The sequence below is a fragment of the Egretta garzetta genome, unplaced genomic scaffold, assembly GCF_000687185.1.
Source record: "Egretta garzetta isolate BGI_Z169 unplaced genomic scaffold, ASM68718v1 scaffold349, whole genome shotgun sequence".
Classification (NCBI taxonomy): domain Eukaryota; kingdom Metazoa; phylum Chordata; class Aves; order Pelecaniformes; family Ardeidae; genus Egretta; species Egretta garzetta.
In genome coordinates this window covers 764,047-789,995 of record NW_009260788.1, presented here as the reverse complement: position 1 = coordinate 789,995, position 25,949 = coordinate 764,047, and positions in this window count along the sequence as shown.

The following is a 25,949-nucleotide window of genomic DNA, read 5'->3' as shown; positions in this document are numbered from 1 at the left end:
AGGCAGCCCCTGCCGCTCCCAGCTCCCCTCTCCTTTGGCAGCAGCCTGGCTCTTGCTGCTTTCTAACAAAAGCTCCACTTCCTTGAGAAGATAAGAGTGAGCAATTAATAAAATCACCTCAGATCTCCTCATCAAACCGTGTGCATTAGATGCTGTTTCCATATAATATTCTGACTAGGGATACATTTAATTGCTTCTTAAACAATTGTAGTTCCACTGATGCTGCTTTCATTTCAACTCTGAGCTATTTCTGAACTCCAGTGTGTCCTTTACCTGCCCTGTGAGGTTTGTTTTAAGGTTCCTTTTCCCTGTGTGTTGGAAAGGGGGCTGAGGGCATCCACAGGCCTGTCTGGCCTTGACGAGCTACTGGAGAATCCCTATTTCTTGTCCCCATCTCCAGCCCTGCCTCCCAGATGGGCTTTGGCACTTGTGGTAGGTAGGCATCTGCTCTCTGGCACAGACCTCCTGGAGGGATGCTTGTCTCCTGCCTTGTCTCCATCTCCTGGCTGGACCTCCTGGGTCGACCCCAGCCCTGGTTTATTGCTTTCCCCACCTGGGGCTGTCGATGGGCGCTGTTAGCAGTCCATGTCTCTGCCTGCTGTGGTCAGCCACTGACAGATGGAAACCATAGGTGAGGGCATGGCTGGTGCCAGGGTTTCCCACAGCTCCTGCCTTCCTGGCCCTGAGCTGGCTCTCATGGTGACCCATTGCTTTGCCTGCTGGTATGGTACCCAGGACAGCTGAGGAAGTTGAGGTGGGTGTAATCCTAAGCGTGAGCTGAAGGCCCAGGACTTCTCGAGGTCTGTCTTTAGAGAGCTCTTCACTGGCAAAGAGCTCAGGCTGTGTGAGAAGGATGGGAAGGGAGTCATAAAACTCATTTTTCTGGGTCTCTGTTCAAGGCAGGGAGAATGGGAGAAGCCGTTAACACCACGCTGAGTAGAATTTCCTCTGCTCCTCTGGGCTTCTGGATCCTTTTACCCCAGATCAAGAGGGGATCTCCCCATTCCCCGTTCCCATTTCTTCTCAGCTGTCCATAGGTCAAGGTCTATGTATTAAGCTGTGTGTTGTCTGTTTCACTGTCCTTGAAAGAGAAGATAGCCTGAGTCAAGCCACGCCCTTGTCTATTTTAATTGCCATACAAAGGACTGGAGAACTGGAAACTAAATATCCCAGGAAGAAGGTACTCCAGGCAGTCTCTGGTGGGAGCTCACGTGCACTTGCCTCATGCAGGCTTTGGCTGACCAACAACCGAGAAGATATCCCGAGTAGCCGGTACTCATGCTGGCCTCTGTCAGGTGGAAAAGACCTGGTAGGTACTGCAAAGTTGGCGAGGAGCTGATTGGTAATGTCTGACATAAAAAGCCACTTTGCAGATTGCCTAAAAAGGCCTTCAGCCCATGCATCGTTTCTGGCTCTTGCTACTGCTGGTGCAAGATGAACATAACTGACTGCAACAGTGTCACTGAGGTTATTTGATTTTCTTATGACTTTGATTCATTTGATGTCCTCTACTAGTAAACAAGGGCACACGATTCAGAAATATAAACTTGTAACAAAGCTATCACTATTATTCAGAGCAAACAACAAGTAACTGGCTGAAAATTGTGACCTTGACACAGTACTTAAGCCTACAACTGGACAGACATTTTAATTCAGCTTTCACTAATATTACTGTGTGTAGAAGCAGTTTCACCTCCATTAAGTTCCTAGCCCCTGCGTTCCCTGCTTTGTGCCTCTCCATCTTTTGTTCTAGTACAAGCATTTCTGCAGCTTCACAAGGAATCAAATCGGGAAATGGTATGGTAGAGATTTAGTCTTTTATTCGTTGCCAGCCAGAGCAGCTTCCCTGATTTGATTCTCACCACATGGATTTATGCTGGCCAGGTGGTGGTGGTAGGAGGATCAACACCTTTCAGTGCCAGTGCTAGTTTATATTAACTCAAAGCATTTGTAAATCCACAGCTTAAAGGTGCAGTTCTGTGACTGACTTAACCTTATCATTTACCCTGACTTTAGCCAAGTTTGTGACAAGGTCTGCCATAGTATCTTTGTAGCCAAATTAGGGAAACATGGCCAAGATGGGTGGGTTACAAGGTGAATGAAAAGCTGACTATGTTTTTTGGGCTCAAAGCGTAGCTGCCAATAGTTCAAAGTCAAAGTGGCACTGGTTACAGGTGGCACTGCTCAGGGGTTGATACTGTAGGACCTCCTAAGGTCCCTTACAACTTACATGATTCTATGATTGTAACCCTGGGCAATGTTACTGTCCAAAAAAGTAGCCCCACCTCCTCCTATATGCGCACACCATGAATTGTTAGGCTGGGCTTTCAGATTAGAGTTGTTTTAAAAGTTACAGAGTTTCCCAGTCACAATTTGGATAGAAAGAGGAGGACAGGAATGGGTCAGCAGAGGTAACAGCAGGGACAAGACTGCCCTTCATGTCAGCAGTGTGGATTTAAGTCTGGCTACACTGACTCAGCCTACAGGCAACAAACTGGGTCTGTTAGAGAGCACCTAGGGAAGTGGAGGCTAGACTAACACTGCAGGTGATTAGGGTCTACTATGCTGAGCTGCCTCAGCTCATGGGATGAATGAACACCTCTCTGAAATCCCGGTTGGCAACATCTAAGAGTTTTTTAGATCAAAGCTAACACTTTGTAGAGCATGTGGAAGTGAGGAAGTTGGTGCATTTGTCAAATAACTGGTGTCCCTTTTGTTCCCTCTGCCCTTTTGGTAGTAACGTCCAAGACGCAACTCATGAGTTTACTTGGATTGCCATTTCTCAAATTCCATCCAGTAAAGTCAAGGAAATGGGTCTCTGTAAGCAGATGATTAAACCAAAACACATTTTCTAAAGATAGTTTAGACCTGAAGTGCCACCAGGGAATAAAAAGAAGAGATTTCTCTCCATATTCCCGACTGGAGACAGACAGGGGAAAAAACTTGTCATCATAGACCTATCATTCAATAAGCCAGGAAAAGATCTGACTTCATCCCTGACAAGTAGGGCATTGCAAACATAATTGTTCTGATGACTGCAGTGAGGCAGACACTGAGAGCAGTAAATACCAGGAGTTCATAATATTTCTTGTGGGATGAAACACTGACTGCATAACAAAATTAGCAGGGCTGTTCCAAAACCCCTTTCCAGAGCTTGAGATCTGACCACACCCTGAACGCTGGGACCACACATGAATGTGTGGCTCTGCCGTCTCAAAGCGACAAGACAAAATTACACTGGGATCACCACCCGACTAATAAATCTTACTGTCAGACAGGTTTCCTTGTTGTTGGTTTTTTTTTGTTTGTTTGTTTCTTTTACTCCTAGCATGCCGTCTTGGGTAACTGCATTAAGCTGGCAATCTTATTTTTGTCTTTAAAAAGTATTTTTTTTCTCCCACGTGGCTGCAAACAGGGGACATGTGTGGAGGTTGGGGGAAGGAATGAGAGAGATTGTTCCTGTCACACTGTTCATTTATCATCAATGACTTGAACGTATTTGCTCCCTGTGTGCTGTGTATATATCTACGGGCTTGAAAGCTCTCAAATATGACCGAAGCTCTGTTTATGGGATGTGGAGAAGAAAATGGAAACATTGTCAGTGTCGTTGGCATTTCTTATTATCTCTGATGAACCACACTCACTATTTTAGACTTTGGCATGGGAGAGTTTGTCCATTCAGTAAATTCACCATAAGTGCAGCTGCATCTGGTGTATATTGAGTAAATCAGTTTTAATAATAGAAATCTGCATGGAACTGGAGTGAGCCGTACTGGTGCAAATCACAGCTCAGAGCAGCTTTGTCTGGCTCTGCTAGAGCCTGGCAGTGATACAGCTGCTCTGGTGGAGAGCAAGCAAAGGCTGAAATCACAGGAAATCCACTGTGAAGTTAAAGTCCTTGTCTGAGACGCTGCAAATGACAAGCGTTTTGCAAAGGCTGGTCCAGTAGAGAGAGAAGAGAGCTATGTAGCAGTAACGTGTGATGTGGTTTTCCTTGATTTATTTTTCATATAGTTTTTTTTCATGAAACAGAGAAAGAACCTTCAAATTAACACGTTTTCATAAGGTGTGTTTGTTTTAAGAGAACCTTTCTTAGGAGAATTCTCCACCCTCTCTCCTTAAAAAAAAAAAAAAAAAATCACTTGAGAAGAAAGGGAAACATCTCTGTGTGTTTCAGAGTAAACATTCCCTGCTGGGCTCCTGGCAGGCACTGAGCCCACCCCTTCAGAAAGAAATCAGATCCTGAAGCAAACTAGGTAAAGGAAAAAAAAGAAAAAAGCAGCTGTTAAAATATTTGGGCTCTTCCCCCAACCTAGTGCTACAGATGTGATCATTCAGTTGTTTGGCTTGTGTGCTGGAAGCCTCAGACCCTCTGCAAGGAGACCTTAAAGAGGATAACGTGGAACATTCCCATCATGTTCTTCCTCACCACCATCCTCTTCATCACTGCCTTCCTCTCCACATTCTTGGAGGACAGTCAGAAGATTTATTGCATAATTTCGTTGGCGGCTGTTAACCAAGTGTGCAGTTACAGCTTGGTTTAATTAAGAAATCAGAGTGATTCTTTTATGTAGGTCACATCAGTTTTTGATTCTGAATCTCATAAAGTTCTAACCTTTCTGAAAAGTCAGCAGTGTATGTATGGCTTTAAAAAAATTACTTTCTTAAATGCTTCTGAGTGTTGTTTATGCCTGCAAATGCCATTGCCCCCTTCTAGATAAATTGTCAGAGAGACCTTTGTTTGAATGTGGCATTTGGTGAAATCTATCTTTTTGCAGCAGAATAAGTGTTTTCAAATAGGATTCATAAATACAGTCTGAGCTCCCAATTGTTTGAAGCATGGCCGTGCTGGAAGATGAACAATGGTCGGTTTGAGTTTCCTTTCTTTGTCTTTCACCACTATTCATATCAATTGGAAATGCATAAAAATCAAATTTTCACAGGCCATCAGAGGACAGGGATCTGCTGGCTCAGAGAGGTGGAATTTTTTTTAATTATCTAAATCACTGACTTCACTAAAAGGGGGGAGCCTGATGCCTATTATGCTTAGCCGTTTATTTCTTTTTCTTGGTAACCAGACAATGCGCAAGTCCACGGACGTTGGCTACTGCTCTCAGAACACCACATCTATGTGACCACAGCAAGCACGGCTGCTCAGCACCTCCCTCCCTCCCTCCCTCCCTACATTAGACTGTCAGCTTCCAGGTTGACTCCAGGTCAAGTCACCCTCCCTCTCCTTACTTCTGAAGAAATCATCATCCCCACATGTGATATTTTAAATCAATTTGTATTAATTTTAGGAAGCTTCCGGATCTTTCTCTGGCTCAGTACCAGCAGAGTTAATGCAAGGTTTGACTAATATTCCTCAGAGTACATTTTCAGATATTAAATGAAAAGACCAGTCATTCCTAAAGGAGTACAGCATTTCAGCCCTGATCCTCGAGGTTCCTCATGTCCTTGAAGACACAAGTTATTTAAAGGATTTTGTAACCCGTTGAGAAGGTTACACCATTTTCAACAACATCTTTATTGCTCAAGTAAAATGAGCAATGTACAATGAGCAAAGTGCAATGTCTTCATTGCTCAAGGAGAGATCTTTCTACCGAAGCATAATGCTAAATTATGCAGGAACTGTAGCTTTCTCAGGATTGCCCCAAAGCTCTGCAGTGAACTCCTGCAGGGACTCAGGACCATCACAGGCTGCATTACCTTCTTTTTTGTAAAGCTTAAATCTTTCAGTCCTCGAACTTATAAAAGCATATCAGCTGTAAATGCTTTATACAAAACAAAAAAAAATGAAAACCCCAAATAAGCCTGGACACAAACAAACAAAAAATCCTACTGAAACAAAGCCTTTGCCGAGGTCTGCTTTTCTTATTTGAGACTGGTGAAAGGACAAAGAAAGTGGGAAAAATGTCAGTCACACATATTACTTACATAAAAAAAAAAAAACAGGCCAGAGCCTGTTGTCTGTCCCCAAGTGTCAGTGCCATGGCAGGCATGCCTACAGTTAAATATGTCCCCTCTCCCTGCCTAGCTCCTACTGCCTTTTGGAGAGCATCCTGACCTGTGTGATTCCCTGAACAATGCCTGGAAGTGACTGGGATAGTGCTCAGAGGTTAAAAATATGTGAGGTATCATGCCAACGCTTATACAGTATGCGTAGTCACAGGCCAATGCCCTGGCTCTACATAATTTTCTTGTGTAGATGTAACCATGGTGTAGAGTAAGAACCAATGTAGTCTGTTAGATAATCAGACGCAACATAAATGAGAAAGAGGAGGACAGACTCAGATGAAAAGAGAAGAGCAAGTTCAGCAGAGTTTACAGCATATTACTGCGGCAGGAATTCAGATCTAGGTGTTTAATATCACACTGCAGGCTATACAACACTATCTGTATCATCTGGAAATAGGATGCCAACATAATGAAGCACTATTTATTAAACCTTTTTGAAGCAGAGCTGGAAGGAATGCTATCACTTTACATCTGTCCAGGGAAATGCTCCAAAAGAGTTCCAGGCTGCATGGAGGGTTCTACTTTTCTCCCTAACTCAATGAAGAATCATGCTTTTCTTCACCCTGGATGCTGCTTATCCACTCCTCGTGTCCCAAGCAGCCTTCCCATGTATACCTGCTTTCCTGGGCTGGCCCTGGCAGTAAGTGTCTGTGAGACCAGGACTGCAGCAAGCAACGGTTCTTAAGACCAGGACTGTAGTAAGCAATGATTCTTGTTTCAAAGGCAGGTTTCTCAAAACTGGATGAACACATCGTGTGGCATTGGCCATTTATCAGATGTAGGATTCACAATAATATCTGGCATTATTTTCTCAGGATCAACCAGGACTGGATTATAGGGAACCAAGTATTATAAAGCTGAAAAGAGGCAGTAGAATCAATATTAAATATTCCTAAAGCAGCATTGCCTCCTGAACTGGTGCAAAAATCAGGCCCTAACATAGTTGTTGGAGGGTTCTGGATAGCCCACCAGCATGGAGCCAGAAACCACAAGAACTGAAGCTCCAGCAGCTCCTCGATTGAAGTGTTCCTTCATGCCCTGGTAGCCAAATTCCACTTTCAAAAATTACGTTTGCCAAACTTTCCCTATCAATGCATTTCTTCCTTCTTCTGTAATGTTTCTGTGCCTGTAGCATTTATGCTAAACACAGATATGAATTTACTGAGCGAGATAAGGAGACACAAATGTTTTTTATTGCTGTACCTACAGCACAGGTATAGGTGCCTTCTAGTCACATGGCAGTGTTGCTGTAAAGCAGCTGCTCGGTGCCTTCCCTCCCAAATGGAGGTCTGGATTGTCCCTGTTCCTGCGTTTTGCAGAGGCAGCCACAAAGCTTTTAATCAACTGCAAACAACTGTTTAGCACCTCTGTTTCCTTAACTGAACTTTTGTGTGAGTTGAGACTATGTGATTTCATTATTTTGCAGCGAAATGTGAAAATCTGTCCTTACAGGTGATGACAATAAAATAACCTCCTCAGAATTTCTTCTGGAGTCAATAAAACTAAAGGACAGTTTTGACTGGAACTTTTATTTTATATTTTATGTTATTTGCTTAATGTCTGCTTGTAAGACATTCGGTTTATAATTTTATTCCAGAATGTTTCTCTCCCCCCACATTTTTGCTAGAGTAATCTGTATTTTCCGGCAGCAATAGTGAAGCTTTGCCCTGGAGCAATCCCATAAACACTCGCAAAAAGCATAATTTTTCACAGTCAGATATTCATAAGGCAAAAACTTGGTAGCTTCATGCAGCAATAGCAAAGGGCTGCAGACAGGCTGTCTAGTGGATTGTGCACTAGGCTGGGATCCAGGAATGCTTGAATCCTAGTGCTGGCTCTTCCACCAGCTTGCTGTGTGGTCTTGGGCCTGGGCAAGCCACAGCCTCTGTCTCACAAGTTGCCCATGTATAAAAGGAGGATAATAATATTTGCCTGCTTCACAGGAGTCAACACTCCTGTGTTAATGTTTTTGCAGGACTCTGAAAAGCTAAAGAGCTGCCAAAGTGTTCAAGCTTTCTACCAAGGAAGGCATTTGTCTTTACATTTAGAAAGCAACTTGCTTTAGTGAGCATTTTTCAACCACCTGCAAAGTTTCACCCACACTGTTGGATATCCAATGATGTTTTTAATTTATATGAGTCAAATTAGACAAGATTCTTTAAAAGAGGAACAAAGGAGTGGTTTTGCACTTTCTATGCACTTTAGCTGACTTGCTTATCCCCTTGTCCCGTGCTCTGCACTTTATATTGTACACTAGCCAATTTCTAGATTCCTAGATCCACTACCGAATTTAGACAAGTGCAATGTATTGAACTCATATGGTCCTTCTTTTTGTTTGCACATCTGACATTCATGCAGTCTGTCTTTTCAGTAAAGTTAAACTAGCTGACATTCCAGTGTATGCAAAATAAAGTCAAGATAATCCATGACAAAATTACCAGTCAAGGGCAATATTAATTCTATCCTCTTCAGCTATCAAAGCACAAAGCTTTCCAAAGGCAGACAGTGTCTGCTGTTGTGCTGGGAATCCTGCATTTAACCCACCACAAATGTGAAGATGCACTTCTAGAGAAATTCTTTGCACAAATTGTGTAAAATACATAGTACGGAGCTCTGGGAGAAGAGGAGAGTACGTTTTTGGTTTTTTTTTTTTATAGAAAATGCTTTTTTTTTGATATTTAGCCCCAAAATACAACTTCAGGGGCCAGTGAAACCATATGTGAATGGAAGCTGAGTTTCAAGAGCCGTTTTAGTCAACATGACAAATGTTTCGGAAACCATGAGGCAGTTTGTTTAGATGTTTCTGTTATGCTATTTTAAAGCACGACTTGTGATTCAAACATCAGAAGGCAGTAACTAGTGTCAGAAAGTCAGTGCCCAACAACTTTCAGATAAAAGCAGCATCTTCCTCTGTGAGTTCTTTCTCTGCTTCATTCCAGTGAAACCTTTGATGCTTTTAAGACTCTTCTGTGACATGACTCAACTTCGTAATGCAAAATAAAAGCCATTTTTTACAGATTCAGCTTGGCCAGCCTGTGAGTTCAGCCATCTTACAGAAAGGTCTGGTGAATACTTTACAGTGGCTCTGGCAAGCCTTGGGAGCACACACTGGGAACATGGGAGAGCTGGATGACTGGAGAATAAGAGAAAGAGAAATATTGCCTTTTTTAGGGATCAGTAACCTTGTACTTCAGTTTATCTAGGTTCCTGGAGCCTTAATAGGGCTATGACCAGCAATATAGGCATTTTCCAAGCTGTAGGCTGAGTAGTAAGCAGGTCATAACTCCTTTCAGATCAACTTAAGGAATAAAGGTACAGTTTCATGTTATGTTTCATGTAATCATCAAATACTGCCTCCACTCCAGGTACACAGTTTTGCCTGCTGCTTTGGTCAGACCTAGAGATTACGTGGTTGCATGGTGAACTTTGAGATCTTGTGAAAAAACAATACAGCGTTTTTCTGAGAGCAGGTAGTTGAGCCAGCCCCTCTTGTGGCTGCACAAATACAGAGTCCAATGTGAGGGGCAGAAACCCATTGCTCCCAGTCAGAGAAAAGAGGAAAGCCCCATCTTTTTTATCGCAGGCATCAGTTAGACCTGATTCAGCACAACCCGTAATTGTACCCTAAGAAACATCTCAGTGGGAAAGAAGAAAATGTCCTGAATTTGAGCAAATCCCAAAGAGAGGACTATGGTATAAAAAAAAAAAAGAATCACTAGTGTTTCATTTCAGGATGTAAGGATCTTGTGACTCCCAAGATTCTCAGTTAGGAGCTATGCTCTGGCCTAAGAGCTGAGCCACAGAGGGTAAAAGAAAATTTTAAACCTAATCTAAATGGTAATTGAAACAGATTTGTTTGTTTCCTTTTGGGACGCCTGTGTCTTTAGATGTTTTGTTTGCTCTTTAACCTATTTTAGCTTAGCAAATATAGGCTTTTATTTTTATGGTGGTTGAGTTCAGAATGGTTTCAGTGTGACTGCATAATGTTGAAGTCTCCCGTCTCTTGGAAAGAGCCAATACCTAAACTTGAGTGTGCTTAACAGTGCCTTCCTCCCCAAAACATTCCACCAATGTTATCATGTCTGTGAAACTGAGGGGCACAGCGCCAGCCTGGCCTTGTGCAGCACCACCAGCCAAGAACAGTCAACCAAGCCAGAGAGCTTGCAATGATGTGACACATAATATGCCTGAACACCAAAGATTCTTACAAGCTACTACCACAGCTCCTTCGCTGCCGATGGGCAGGGGCGCTGTTTTTCCAAAAGCTCTGGTACTCAACCATTTATATCATGCTACTTCTGAACCCCAGGGAAACACATTACAATCACCTTCTTTGAGTATAATCTATAAGAAGAGAGTTAGAACACATAATTTTTGTGATTCAATATTTAATAATATTGAATGCATATCCATCATCATGTTTTAATATAATTATGCATGAATACATTATTTAACACTCACTCATATAATACATACTAAATAATTATAATTTTTTTATATAATTCCATGTAGTCTATGAGATGTTCTTATATTTATTTATATAAAGTGACATATTTTATAGTTGTTCTCTTATCTTAATAGCTGTTCTTGTAGATGCAAGCTATGCCATTTCTTCTGATCTGACCCCTCACCATGTCAAAAGCATCACCTAAGAACAATTTTTTTGTGGGGGTAATAGAGATAATTAAATTCAAAAGAAAACAGGAACTTCCTTTCCTTGTCATCTCTGCCTTTGTGGAATTATCTTCGTGATTTGAAATCATAGCTAATGGGTAAACTTAAAGAGGAACACTGAACTCTTAATATTCTGCTTTTATTGGTGAAACAGCTATATCTCTGGCTAGTTATAGGAAACTGGGAAACAGTATTCTACCTTGCCAATTTTGCCCCTAGAATCTTTCAACAGCATTCGCACGGAAACAAAAAATTACCCTTTGTTGTAGCAACTAGTGTCAGATGTAGACAATGTGTAGCTGAATTCTTGACCACAAATTTTTCACCTTTTTCTGACCAGTGACAAGGCTGAACAAGAACACAGAGCTGTAGATAAGAGATTCTCATCAATATTTAAATATCCACCTTCCTCAGAGAAAGGGCATTTTCAAAAGTAAGAACACATCTTTTTAACTTTTTTGTTTTAAAATATCTCTTGCAAAATAATAACTCAACTATAACTCAAACTAAAGGACATTCTTCAGCTTCTGACACCCCAAATCTGTTTCCTTGTTTTTATCTCCAGATTTATTATATTTTATTGGCATAGCAGGCATAAGGGAGTGATCCAAATCTGTCATTTCTAAGCTATGGGAATGAGCATACAAACAACATCACTTTTGAACACCTTTTTAAAACATCCTTTAAAAGTTCCAAGAAGTCTCACTCTAATCTGCCTGACAGAAATCCCCACGCTGAGGTAGAACAGGAGGATTAAATGATAATTGTTTGAGAATAATGAGAGAGTGGTGGAAATGATCTCCAGGTACCATCTCTACCAATCACTGGTTACTTCTGCAGGGTTTTTTTAATTGTAAAATTTGTATTTTATGTTGAAATTAATCCAAAGGTCTCACATTTTTACAAGGAGAGGCTGATTTCCTTTACTGATGAGTTGAATTACTTGGTGCCACAGATCATACACTATGCATGGAACAGGCCATGTACAAGATAGCTTCCACTTCTATAATTTTCTCAGTTGATGACAATTGTGTTGCTTTTCTTTAGACAAGATTGTGGAACGTGGAGATGGAAAAAATAAATCAGTGGCAAAAAAACCCCACTCAGACCCATTTCTTTTTCTTTTTCACAGTGCAGGAATCTGTCTTAGACTTTTTTTCCCATATGTTGTCCTTTTACATTTTAATAGTTCCGCAACAAGATTTCCTACTGCTTTCCTCAGAAAAAAAAACAGTGTAAAGGATCCTCAAGATCAGGAAATATTTTCATGCATGTGATCTATATTTGACATTTCTGCATTTTTTCTAGATACGTTTTCCTTGTTTATAATCTAAATAATGATTTCCCTCATTGGTATTTATAGCAATCAAAGATTTGCAGGCCATTCTTGAATTAGGCAGACAGGAAACTGGGGTAGATTAACAGTATGCTCAACTCTATATTAATGATCCAAACCCATAATAGTATGAACTGATTTCTGCTAACTCTGCTCCTGCCCTCTTATGTTCCAGCTGCACTTGGAAGACTCAAGTAACACATAACTGTATGTATAACCCATCATGTACAACTATATAATTGTTATTACTCTCTCTCTTTTAGCAGATAATCCTGCAAGGAATAAAATTCCCAGGAATTCTCTTGTGCCATCAAAATAGGCATCCTATATACTACATATATATAGTAACCTCAGTGGAGGGCCTGTATTTAGTACAGAGCACTATATCCTGCTGCTAAAGCACTTTCTCAATAATTGCAGTAATTGAGATTGAGAGTTAGCAAGACAGCTGGACACATGCAGAAGTTTTATAAAGGTTTTAAACTACTAAAAATAATAATTTAAAAACTGTAATATGATTTAGACTTGGCTAGATTGGAACCTTTTTATTTTACCTAATTTAGTTACTTTCAAGTTACAAAGAGCAGTTTGAAGTTTTCTACCTGTTCTTTCCCATGTAACTGAAATGGGGCTTATTAGAGAAGACAGTGGAAGACACTGGATCTTTCCACACACATTTTACTGTCTGTCGGGCTGGAAAAAGAACAACAAAACACTAACGCAAAATATGCCTGCTTTCTGTTTGTGTGAAGCTTTACCCTCTGTTTATGTGTGGCAGAATAACATTTGCACTCACTGGTCCTTTACCCTTGAAACATCTTTGGGCAAGGGTAATCTTTGGGTTCCTATTACTTTCTTTCTACCTCCTTGTATTACAAGTGCAGTCTGTTACTAAAACTCACTTTCGTCTCTGAAAACCACTAAAATAAACTGCCCTTCTGCTGTGGAGACAGGCTGTTTATTTGATGCTGCCTGACTTTATTATTTTATAAAACTTTGATTTTCCCGTCTCCAGTTCTCTGACTGTCTGCAGGAAGTGTAAGGGTCACAGTCACCAATATTGCAACTGCACAATAACAGTAGGAACAGGTAATGCCAACGTGTCTGCAGTAAACTACAAGCAAGAGCATTTACCTCTGAGAATTACGACAGAGGAAGGAGGACCCTTGATGAAGTGCCTTTAAAAGAGTCCATTTGAATTGTCCATGTAAATCTCAGGAGTGATAAGCCATTTTCTTCTGTTAAACTGAGAAATTCTGATTATTTCCAAAGTAGGGATATACTTTAGGAAGATATGACAACAAACAAACAACTCACTAAGAGTGAATGTGTAATGACAGTCAGAAATAAGTGTGGGGTGGTTTTTATTTTTTTATTTCCTAATCATGCTATGATCCCACATTGTTTGTAACTTTCTTAGCTAAATCTGATGATATGAATGTCTATAGGAAGTTAATTTCAGGAATATAGCAGCGATTTATTTAATGAAATAAATATATTTGATGAAACTTAAAATGGGATCTAAATTAGATAAGTTTAAAAAAGAAACATTTTTTCTTTATGCAGTTATGCAAATTAAAAAAAAATCAAGTAGAGCAACAATGTCGTATAACTTAGGAGACCAGGAACAGAAAAATCAACTGAAAATTTTATATTAATAGATTACTGATAAATCATGGGTTGAGATTTATGTGAACAGATGGTTTGCAAAATAGTTTCCAATAACATACATAACATTCACAAAAAGTGTAATCAAATAAATTATTACATTTAAACAAAAGCAGATTCGCTGGAAAATTTATCTATTACAATTATGCAAGACTTTTGGCATTAAGTGATGACACTCTCTTGAAAGAAGGCAAAATGTTAAAATGAACAGAAAGCTGTTTTGTTTCCTTTTAAAAATACAAGAAAACTGTCAGGACTGATATTATTGGTTTCCTCTAGTGAGGAATGGGAAGCTCTGGCTTAGGTACTGCTCACTATAACTTCTTTATAGGTGTTAACTTTTCTAATTATGATTCATTATGAATGAAGGAATGAGTAGAAGATCAACTGAAAGATTATCTGACCTAAGATATGGGCAGTAATTTTGTGTTTTGAACCAGTTTGAAACTTCTTCAGGTGGACACATAGGATTAGGGCAAGGATGAAAGATGACTGGGACTCCATTCATTTGCCATGAGTTTTTGCTCAAAAGACCCCCAGGTCTCCCAGCAATTTTTTAGGAATTGATTATTATTATTATTATTAATATTATTATTATTATCTCAACAGATAAGAAATCCAGATTTTGGCCATATGGCTTCACAGAAATACAGGGGAAAATGGACTGAGAGAGTAAACATGTCCAATGGCTTGCACACGGCTTTGACTTCCAGTGATTTCTCTCATGTATTGATGTCTTTTGGCAGTTACTCAATTTTCATGAGAACCAGTGTTTCCTGTGTCTCTCATCTGGAGCTGTGCTAACAGTCATATAGTTGCCTGTTACTCTCCAGGCTGACAGAGCTGCTCCAATCCAGAAAGGCTAGAGCTCTGCCTCACCTTCCCTTCCCTTCCCTTCCCTTCCCTTCCCTTCCCTTCCTTTCCCTTCCCTTCTTCTCCCTCCTTTTCCTGTAGTTATGCTACTTTTTAAATGCACACACACATTTCTGGGAAAGGAAATTTCAGAGCTCTTCTGTTTAATGTTACTGATATACTGTTACAGCTAAAAGTTCTTCTTTTCATTGCAAAAATTGTATTTCTTAATTAAAAGATTTGAAATAAAGAAATTATATATTCAGGGTAAGTTCAGAGGAAAAAAATCAGGAAAAATATCTTTAAGACGACCTCTTGGGGAACATACTTTAGTTAGAAAAGACTAATATTTGGACTCCATTTTAGATATCAATTTAAAATTAAACTGGATAAAATGCAGCAGAATAACACAGAAGAAATCATTGAGTCTGATCAGCAGAGATCACTGATTATATTGGATTTTTTATCTCTGATGTCTATAGTTTTGCTATAGGGAGTCTACTCTGCCATATGCTTGATACAATAATATTGGAAGCTCCTCTACTGATGGATGTGAAAAGAAATAGCAAAGAAAATAATAATAATAAAATAACTCTCCTTGAGGAAGTCCTGAAGCAATTGGAGAAGATCAGTGCCATATATTCTTCCTGAATATTCACTGTTTTTACAGAGATAGCAAGCTTCAGAGCCGTTTTATTCCTCACTGCTGATGCATTATTTTCTCCCATGCTGTGTCACAGCGTGCCATCTTGTTTTGCAACCTTTGAAGCCAGGAGACAAATCTCTAAAACATAAGAAAAATGTATGTAGACTTTTTTTTTTGTTTAAGAAGCAACCTACCTCCACTGGTGACCAGGCATCTTGCAGGTGGATTGTCATTTAAAAAGCATAAAATTAACATAATTACTGATTCTAGGATTGTCTTCGTAAACATTTCAGTTTCTGCCTGCGGAATTGTAAGTGTAAGAACAGCTGTCTCAAAAAATCTGTGATTATCACAGTTACTTAATTTACCTGAAAAACAGCAAGATAACAAAACCTGGTTCATGTCTCAGAGAATTTGCAAACCTGTTCTATATGTTCTGCAGGATGAAGGTGACAATGACATACAAAGGTTTGACAGTTGCAGCCATAACACGGTCCTAATTTTGAACATGAGCAATATGGCTCAGCCTGAAGGAGTGACTTTAATGAGAGTATTATAAACATTTGCTGTGAACAGTATTTTAACATCAATTCTTAGTCAGAAAAGGGAAAGACTTGTATTCCTTTGGGTATATGGGTGCTTGATAACTTTAACCATGTTTTTATGTTTAATATTTCCTCTTCCTTACCTCAAGTCTCCAGATAATAACAATATCCATGCATACGAACACATTCAGCATATAACAGCAATTATTTATTTCTAAGAACAAATTCTGTAAGATGAACAGTATCCTGTCTCCCCAGAGAAGGGTTTAGAAGTCTTGAAAAAAAGCACCTGTGCCCTATGAAAGGTTTATTCATGAGTGCCAAGAGGAAAATATCCCTGCTTTCTCATATCCTGTAATCTTATTAAGTATCTAGCTGCCAAGCAACAGCATGTAGGGGACATAATGAAATGTGGATGATCTAGAAAAAAAAAAAAAAGAGTTTTAATTAGCATAGATGACGGTGTTTAGAAATTAGGAAGCACTGGAAAGTTGTAGTTTCAGAAATCCAAATATTTCTCTCTGCCTGCTTTAGTATTTAAACAGCATCCAGCCAAAGTCCATTTTTTGACACGCACAGTCTGCAGGTAAGACAGGCCAGTAAGAGAAGGATCATGTGGAAGGCTCCCTGTTGATTTTACTTGCTTTTCCCAAATCTTTCTCTCTGAATAATTCCACTTGAATCAGCAAGTCCTACCATCATTACCCCTTCTATAGAGACAGCAGCGGAACTATGTGAAATTTAACTCCCCAAAGAAGCAAGTCAAATGAAGTTTTATGTTGTGTTTTATTTCATTTTTAAATCAATCAGGTATCTATTAGCAAGTACTCTACATCCACAAATGAAATAGCAGTCTCTCAAGCTAGATCTCTGTTGTACCTGGGGCAGCTTACTGACTTTCAAAACTCTGATTTTCACTGTGTTTTTTAAAATCTCTGATTTTCACAGGGCTTTTTAAGATCTCATGAACTTTCCAAAAGATGTGCAACTCCTACCATTCCCTGAAAAATTCTCAGAGTTCTTCGGTGATAAAACCTGCAGGGTCTGTTCATGTGCTTGTTGAGGTGCTTGGTGCCGGCCCTGTTACTGTTGATTGATGTTGGCTGCAGAGGACTTCTAGCCACCACAGTCCTGTTGCCTCTCAGAAAGGCTGCTGTAAGCATCACTACGCAGGCAGCACCTACTCTGGGATTTCTGTAAATGATCTCTCTCTCTAAGAAAAGATGATTTATTGTCACTCATTCTCTAAAAGGCAGTAAAGATATGTGCAGTTGAAAAGCTTGGGGAAACACTAAGTAAGAAAGTATAAAAGGAAGATGATAATTTAAAAAAAATATTTTTTTTAAATGATTACCTCTTTCAGAAGTAAAATAGACATTAGATATTCAGGATCCTAGGCTAACTGGATCCATAACTGTATCTAAATATCCAGAGGTTTTAAAATTTATCAAAATGTAGAGCTCCTTGTTGGTTATATTAAATACCAGTTAGAATAGGGCTTCAATAGGGTGCACTGGGATTTAGCAGGAAAAATGTTAACATTATATTTTTTTTAATAACTCCATTCATCTCTGAGATGCACTGCTGCTTTGTTCATTGCTAGTGTGAAACTGATAGAACTGATTCAAACTGATAAAGGAACAGGAGGATCAGAGATAATTAAAAGGAAATAAAGGATTCTTGAGCCTCTGATCTTTATATTGTATTAAATAATAATAAGTTCAGCCAGGATAATTGAACATGTCACTAACCTCACATGTTTTTTGATGTATCAATTAAAAGTAAAACAAAATGCCTCATAGAAAATAAAAGCAAATCAGATATCAAAGGAAGAAAGAGAAAAGTTCAATGAAAGACTAAGTGTAAATTGCTTGGCAGAAGACTGAGAGGAAAAAAGATCTCTCCTCACGAAAAAAGATCTCTCCTCACTCCCAGTAAGTGAAAAGGGAATGTCTTTTGCACAAACCATCTTCTTGGGAGATCTTCTTAAGCTGGTAAGCTCAAATTTTCAGGATGCATAGTGGATTCTCACCCCGGTTTGGTGAGAGGGATTGTTCTTATCCTTTGATGAAAAGCTTATTTATGCAATGATAAAACTGCATGAGTTTTATCTCCATCAGCGGGGGTTAAGATATGGGTAAGCAAAGGGGACTGTTATCTGTTGGACATGCTTAACGAAGGACAGGAACAAAGCTAAACAGAGTATTGTCAAATTGCAAAAAGTTTCTTTCTTTCTTCATTTGCATATATTAGTGCTGTGCTTCATCTTGCTTAAAACAACATTCCTTTTCTTCCTAGAGATTTCCTTATTTTTGCCAAGCATCGGAGTGCTTTGAACCGTAGAGTAATTCAGACTGGATGTGACCAAAGAAGATCATTTTGTTTAGATCTCTACTCAAAGCAGGGCTAAGTTCAAAGTAAGGTAAGATTTCTTAGGGCCTTGCCTGGTAGAATTTTGAGTTATCTCCAGGTGTGGATATTCCACTACTTCTCTAGGCACCTGGTCCAGTGCTTGGCTACCCTCATGGCAAATTTTCTTTGTTTGCAGCTAGCCTGAATTTCCCCTGCTGCAGTTTGTGACCACTGTATCTTGTCTTTTCACTGTGCACTTCTAAGAAAAGTCCATCTTCATCTTCTCCACAACCCTCTTTTGGTAGTTGAAGACTGAAATCAGCCTTCTTTTCTTCAAGCTGAACAAACCCAGCCTTTTCATCCTGTCCCCATATGATGTGTACTCCATACCCTTCATCATTTTGGTGCCCCTGTGATAGGTTCTCTCCAGTTCTTTGCTTTCTGTTGTACAGAGAGGGGAACCTTGACACAATATTCTTGTTGTGGTGTTATGAGTGCTGGGTAGAGAAAAATAACGACTTCCCTCAACCCACTGGCTGTGACTTTGCTTCCCAACATGCAGGAAGCCGTCATCACTGACAGGCCAAACTCATTTTCTGTCAAATGCATTCTCCATGTAGCTGAAACTCACAATTATCATAGGAGACTTCCTGGAACTGTTACCTATGTACAATATCTCCTCAAGAATTTCTATAGAAAGAAACATGTTAAAGAAGGCAACAGTATTCACATGCTTCCTACTAAAAATGGGGGATACCTCCCCTCCCCCATATATTTGTTTTCTTGTGGTTTGGACATCCATTGAATTTAGTGAGCATAACATTCAGCTCTCAATTTATAGACATGTAAAATATACTTACATTCCTTTATGGAATCAGGTGACTGAAATAAGAACTACCTCCACTAAAAACACAGATACCTATCAAGGTGTGAGGTAATTCATAATTCAGAACTGTATTGGTAGATGATAAGCACTTGGAAGAGAAGCATCAGATATATGAGTGAAGTCAAAACAGGAGCAGCAAAGACAAAAGCAAACATCAGGTGTTTATATACAACAGAGAAAGGCCTGTACAGAGAAGGTTTTGGTTGCTTTGTCTTGAGAGAAATTATAAATAAGAAGTGACAGAAAACCACTTGGTATATACAAAAAGCATGCTACTAGAAAGAATGACTTCTTTCCAACAGTTAGCTCGTGGTGGTAAATATTTCCTTATTTGTTTTTTATCACTGTTAGTAAGACATGATTTTACAGAGAAAAAATAGTTCTTTTTATAGTGTAAAGCCTCTCAAGTGTCTAATTTGGTTGAAGAGCAAATAGGTTTACAGCCTACCAGATGGTGAGCTTCAAGGAGAATCTACACACCAAAAAAGCACCAATTCAAATGGTCATATATTAATGTTGTACAAATTCATCACTCAAAGCAACTTGTTTTTAATCTGATGGAGCTTAATTACTGTAACACCCTTCAGCTGGCAGTCTTAAATTGGTCTGAGTGGTTAATACAATGTTTTAAAATATAGTTAGGTATACTTAAAGCTAAGTTGACATAAGGATCTGGGATTGAAGTGTCCACACCAGAAGTCTGAACTGATTTCCAACCAATATCTGTTTACCTTCCTTGACTGTAGAAGAATATAGAGCAACTAATGCAGATATAGCTGTCTAGGTTCAATCAGATGAATCAGATAAATGAATGAAGTCACTGAGTGACTTGCCTGGAAAGAATGTTGTTTCCTGCTACTGAAAATGAAGGCCATTTCTGTGTAGACACTGAGGAAGAGCTAGATATATCCTCAAGATGATAAGGCTCAGTACCTGAGAGACCCAGAGAGCATGTGTGCTGTACAAAGGAACAGAGACATCAAACAGCCTGACAAAAGTGACTTTGGAAAGGACATGGGATCCTTGAGGTACTACATTGCAACCCTTGTATATCTAAGTTAATGGCTTAGAACGTTTCTTTTTTACAGGTATTCCTGTAACAGACCTATTTATAAACTGTGTACACAGGCAATAGGAATACTGAACCAAAGCACAACTCCGCTTCTTTCCCTCTCCTTTCCATGATGCACCATGCTACAGCAATGAAGGAAAAGTGCAAGTATGAGGTTATTTAATGTTTTCATAAAATTAAAATATTTCAGCTGTCCTACTTCCCTTCCCAGTCTATGCTCTCCAGTCCCAGATGGGCCCTGTTTATGTCACATATATGTGAGAGCGTGTGCGTGTGTGTAAGTAAAATACCTTTCTTCTGAGAATTCACCATGGAAAGAATAAAGCTTTGTTTAACAATACTTTATGAGTCCACAGTGTTATGACTTCAAATTATGGACTCAAGCTGAAAGTATACTGCAGGGCAGTTTAAAAAAGAAATTTAAAAACCAATTAGAGCCTATTTTGTACAATTTTGTCAACTATTTAAAAGATCTTTTTTTGTGGTTCTCATGGAGTCTAAATTGCGCTATGAGTCACTTAGGTATCATTTTCCCTTTTCCTAGGAGCAGTTTGGGAAAAGGGTGTAGTTCCAGATCTGACAGGGTTCAGCTTTACCAAACCCATCTCATGCACCCAAGCATGCATAAAATTACATGTTGCCATCACAACAGAAACAAATGAGGCAAAAGATGGCTGTGTAATTCCTTACGCTTTGTACTTAGGCACGGTCAGTATCCTTTTTCCCCTGCCGTGGCAAATTAAAACACACGCAGCAGGGAAATCGCTGTGCCAGCACTGCGGTGCAGAATGCACGCTGTGCTCCGTGGGGCCCTAGGCATTACCTGTGCTGAGTGGCACTGCAGCGTTCGCTCACGTAAGGAGGCATCTGTGTTTCAGTCAGCACAGAAGCCCAGTATTCGCTTTCACGGCCATGTGTGAACTGCCCTGCTGGTTAATGCAGACAGAGACAAGATTTACACACCAATACTCTAAAGGGGAGAGCGGCTTTAGTCCCTGCCCTGTGCCTGTTCCTGCATCACATAAAACAAAGCCATACTAGTCTAGCCCCAGGCAGGCAGGACAGGGCTGCATGCACATGGCTAACTACTCTTGTCCCTCACCTCCTTCATGGAGAGTTTCTGTGAGCGGCAATGTGCGCTGGCAGCCCAGAAGGCCAACCATACCCTGGGCTGCATCAAGAGAAGCGTGGCCAGCAGGTTGAGGGAGGTGATTCTGCCCCTCTACTCTGCTCTGGTGAGACCTCACCTACAGTACTGCATCCAGCTCTGGAGTCCTCAGCACAAGAAGTACATGGAACTGTTGGAGCAGGTCCAGAGGAGGGCTACAAAAATGATCCGAGGGCTGGAGCACCTCTCCTATGAGGACAGGCTGAGGGAGTTGGGCTTGTTCAGCCTGGAGAAGAGAAGGCGGCAAGGAACCTGATTGCGGCTTTTCAATACCTAAAGGGGGCCTATAGGAAAGATGGGGACAATCTTTTTAGTAGGGCCAGCTGTGTCAGGACAAGGGGTAATGGTTTTAAACTGAAGCAGGGTAGGTTTAGACTGGCTATAAGGAAGAAATTCTTTACAGTGAGGGTGGTGAAACACTGGAACGGGCTGCCCAGAGAGGTGGTGGAGGCCCCATCCCTGGAAACATTCAAGGCCAGGTTGGACGGGGCTCTGAGCAACCTGATCTGGTTAAGGGTGTCCCTGCTCACTGCAGGGGGCTGAGCTAGATGGCCTCCAGGGGTCCCTTCCAACCCAAAACATTCTGTGATTCTATGGTTCTTGGGAAAGTGATCCCAGTCATTCTGCATAGTCAAAGCGAGACAGTGTATTAGCACATCTTTTTTTTTTTGAGATGTTGACGTCCAAAGCAGAAATATTTCCAGACAGGTAGCTTAGTACAGAGTCTGAGACATTACCTTCAAGGGTAAGCAGAAGAAATGTCAAGATAAGAGTATCACTTAATACTGGATCATAGGCAGCATGCTCTTTCTGAGTCGACCTTGGTGGTATAAGCAGTATTCCATGCTTTTGATCCAAACCAGAAAAAATTACTATGACCTTTACTATGAACTTGGTGTTAATATCTTAGTGGCAAATGTTAATGCATTATGTTATATTGGATGTTGATTTTTTATTCTACATCTATAAAACATGAAGTGGTGACTATCCTGCAGTACATTCTGGATGTTTGCCTTGGAATTTTATGAGTTCTGCTTTTCCCTGCTCAGTGTGAAATTGTTAATGACAATGAAGGAAGAGGAAACACCTGACAAATATTAGAAAAACCGTTTATCACATTTGGGCTATAGATTAAGCCCCAAATGGAAAATATATTCTACTCCCTTTTCTATTGATAATCTTGCAATGTGTAAATTTAATAATGGAATCTGCAGGGTGCTTCTTCCTTTTCATCTGGCACACAAAGAGTAGGTAGGCTGGAAACAAAACAACTTACAGAAGACTATGGTGTCACCTGGACATTTCTTATCACAGGTTCCTGAGCAGGTTCTGTCCATAGAAGAGTTAAAATAGGATTGGGAAAGAAGGTCTTGGAAGAAAGTGGTCAGGTGCTGCAATAAAAGATGAATGTTTCTTGTTCTCCACTCAAAGAACTTCTGTATTTCCAAAGAACTACTCAGGGTTTGTCGGAGCTGCAGTCAAGTTTGACAGAAATTCAGAAATCAAAGCCAGGCTTAACTTGAAAAAGCTATTGGCTAATCACTTTTGGTTTTAAGTGACAAATGAAGTATGAAACCTTGCCAGTAGCTTCATATTTTATGCAATTGTTCCACCTGAAAGTTGGACAGACCACAGTAGGGGTTACGTAGGAAAGGGTGAGCATGACAAAGTGGAAAAGCGGGAAAAATTTGACCCTACAACAAACAATAGTGTGTTAAAGTGACTAATTAATTATTCTGAAGGATTTCTCTATTGATCCAAGTTAAGCCCTTGCTAGTTTCTTGTACTTATGAGAAGTTTCTTGTCAAATGAAGTTTGTTAGCCTTCTGCTACTCCAGTTCTTGGAGGCAGTATGAGAAATGCAGACTTGATCAGGTACAAGCTTGCATGTTACTGGTATGACTCCATTTGCTCACTGGATCATGTCTAACAAGTCAAAAAAATATACCTGTTTCCTTCTGTGTGTACTTTATGCTCTGCCTCCTGATCTTGCACAGCCAGGACATTACATTGGAAAGGATACAGAGCAGCAGGTAGAAAGGCATAGTGCAGAATCACAGGAAGGAGTATGATTGTTGTAGCAGCTAGTAAATCTTCACTGAGCATCAAAATATCCGGGATAAATAAGTAAGACTGCAGAAACAGTGTGTGCCACTGCCCAAGGTCAAATGACAAGACCAGTCAAAAAGCAAGCAGATTTTATAGAGGAATTTTCAATGTAAGGTCATAAGCCTTAGAAGCATCTGTTTTGAGCTGCACGCGCTAAGAGCAGATGAGCCCAGAAAGTGAAGAGAAGGTCAGAAAAGCAAAAAGAGCTTGATCTTGTAGGAAAGCCAAAAGAAAAAAGAAAACTGAGCAAAGTATTTCTTGGGAGAAGTGTTAAAATTCAAAGAAATTGTCTTTTATTTTATCTGACCCTTGTTCAGGTAAAAAATGTGGGTTTGTATATTTTTTTCAGTAAACCAGATTGCGTGAAAGTACTTAACTGCAATATCAGTGTCCTTCAAAAAATCCCAAAACCATAAATTAAGGCATTACAGGAAGTGACAAATCCCACCCTACCCACAAGTCCTTTGGAGCATCCAGCACCAAAACAAACAGACATGCAGAAGAGAAGCTTCTTTCATTCCTCTCTGCACAGCATGGGTGGTGCCCCTGCACTGGATTACATGTTGGTGCCACATCCTTATGCCAAGATGCCTGATACAGATAGGCTCACATCAATAGCAGAAGAGCAGGGATACACCCTGACACACCTACACTCTTGTTCCCTTTTGTAATTCAGGTTGTCTTCAACCGTAGAGAAGCTGGTGAGAAGCTGGGGCGCTGTACAGCACTGACGAGTGTGTGATTGGCAGCTGCACAGGAGCTGCGTAGAGATGGAAAGTGGGGCAGTGATGGCAGAGCAAACCCTGGTAGCCTGACCTTTTTCCCTCCCCAGTAAAAGCTCTGCCAGAAGGACTGGTTGGAATACTTATTCGGCATGTAGGAGTTCTGCATTTAATAAGAAATTTAAAAGTCAAATTCCCAAACCAATGCCCCCTACCAGTATTCTGAGAGCTGGTATTCTGAGCTCATTTGCTTTCTGTTGATGCTGTCCTACTCTGCATCAACGACTGCATTTGCCAGCTGTTTAAAACACACAGGAGAGAGAACAAACATTGCTTTAAATCCATGCTCTGGATCAGACCTTGTGTCAGATGGATCTGAATGTTGATCTCCCACCTCCTAGGTGATTATTCTAACCACTGGGCTTTGCGGTATAAGGAACACCAGCAGTTTTGTGACTGTAATTCCTTCATTTTCATCATAGCTGCCCCAAACCAAAATGTTGCTGAAGGGCTCAAGAAATATTTCAAAAACAGATGGTTGCTTTGAAAATATTTAGTAATTTTCATATTAACTGAAACAATCACTTGATTTTCCACAAATTCAGAATAATTTCTAGTCTCTCAAAGCCTTTCTTTTTTCCCTGACAAATAGGTAATTTTGCAAAGAGAGTTTCACTCAGCTGTACTAATATGGGATTTAATATTAACTAATTTCTTGAGTCAAAATTAATTACACTATGATTTGATAAATCTATTAAAGATTGGACTTAAAATTAAGCTAGAATTTGTACAGCAGATTCTGGTCGAGGTCAGGAGTTTCATGCTGTTTCTCCAAGTCCTCTAAACATCACTGAATAAAAAAATTCCAGTCACGAAGGGTATCACAAAGCAGTGACCAAACTCTGCTCTCATTTATGGATCTTTGACACCAGGCAGGTCACATCTGGGTAAATAGGAAGAAAATTTCAGTCCATGTCTTAACCTGGACTGAACTCAGCTTATTCTTTTCCAGAGGAAGATATAATATAAGCCTTCAGGATATACATCTGAGTAGAAATGTTTTGGAGACTGCTTTTCCCATTCCTAGGATCATGAAATCTCTTGGTTTATTTTCCCTTGAGCTTTTAGGTTCTGCAAAATATTTCTTTCAATAAAGTAAAGCAAAGTTTTAAAATAAAACTTCAAACATACTTGGTATTTCATTAGAAATTTGAAATATCATCAAGGTTTACAACTACTTTATATGCCTTGCTTGAAGTTCTGAGTTAATCTGTACCAAAATTTGTTTGTCAAGAGACTGATGATTGTGAATTGTATTAATACAAAGCTTCATTATGAGGTATTTAAACACAAATCCTAGGGAACATAACCACTTTTCCCTAATTTTCACTACTGCTTAAATCTAAAGCTCAAATTAAAACATAAAAATAAAAGTCAGAGAAAACTAAAAGAGTGAGAGAACAAAAAAGTGCAGTTAACCATACAGATCAAAAATATTCTGTTTGACTAGTGGATTTTGTGGTCAACAGAGTTAAATCCAGTTGGCGGGCAGTCACAAGTGGTGTCCCCCAGGGCTCAGTTCTAGGGCCAGTTCTGTTTAATATCTTTATCAATGACCTGGACGAGGGGATTGAGTGTACCCTCAGTAAGTTTGCAGATGACACCAAACTGGGTGGGAGTGTCAATCTGCTTGAGGGGAGGAGGGCTCTGCAAAGGGATCTGGACAGGCTGGATCGATGGGCTGAGGTTCAACAAGGCGCAGTGCCGGGTCCTGCACTTGGGTCACAACAGCCCCATGCAATGCTACAGGCTTGGGGAAGAGTGGCTGGAAAGCTGCCTGGCAGAAAGGGACCTGGTGGTGTTGGCTGACAGCCGGCTGAATATGAGCCAGCAGTGTGCCC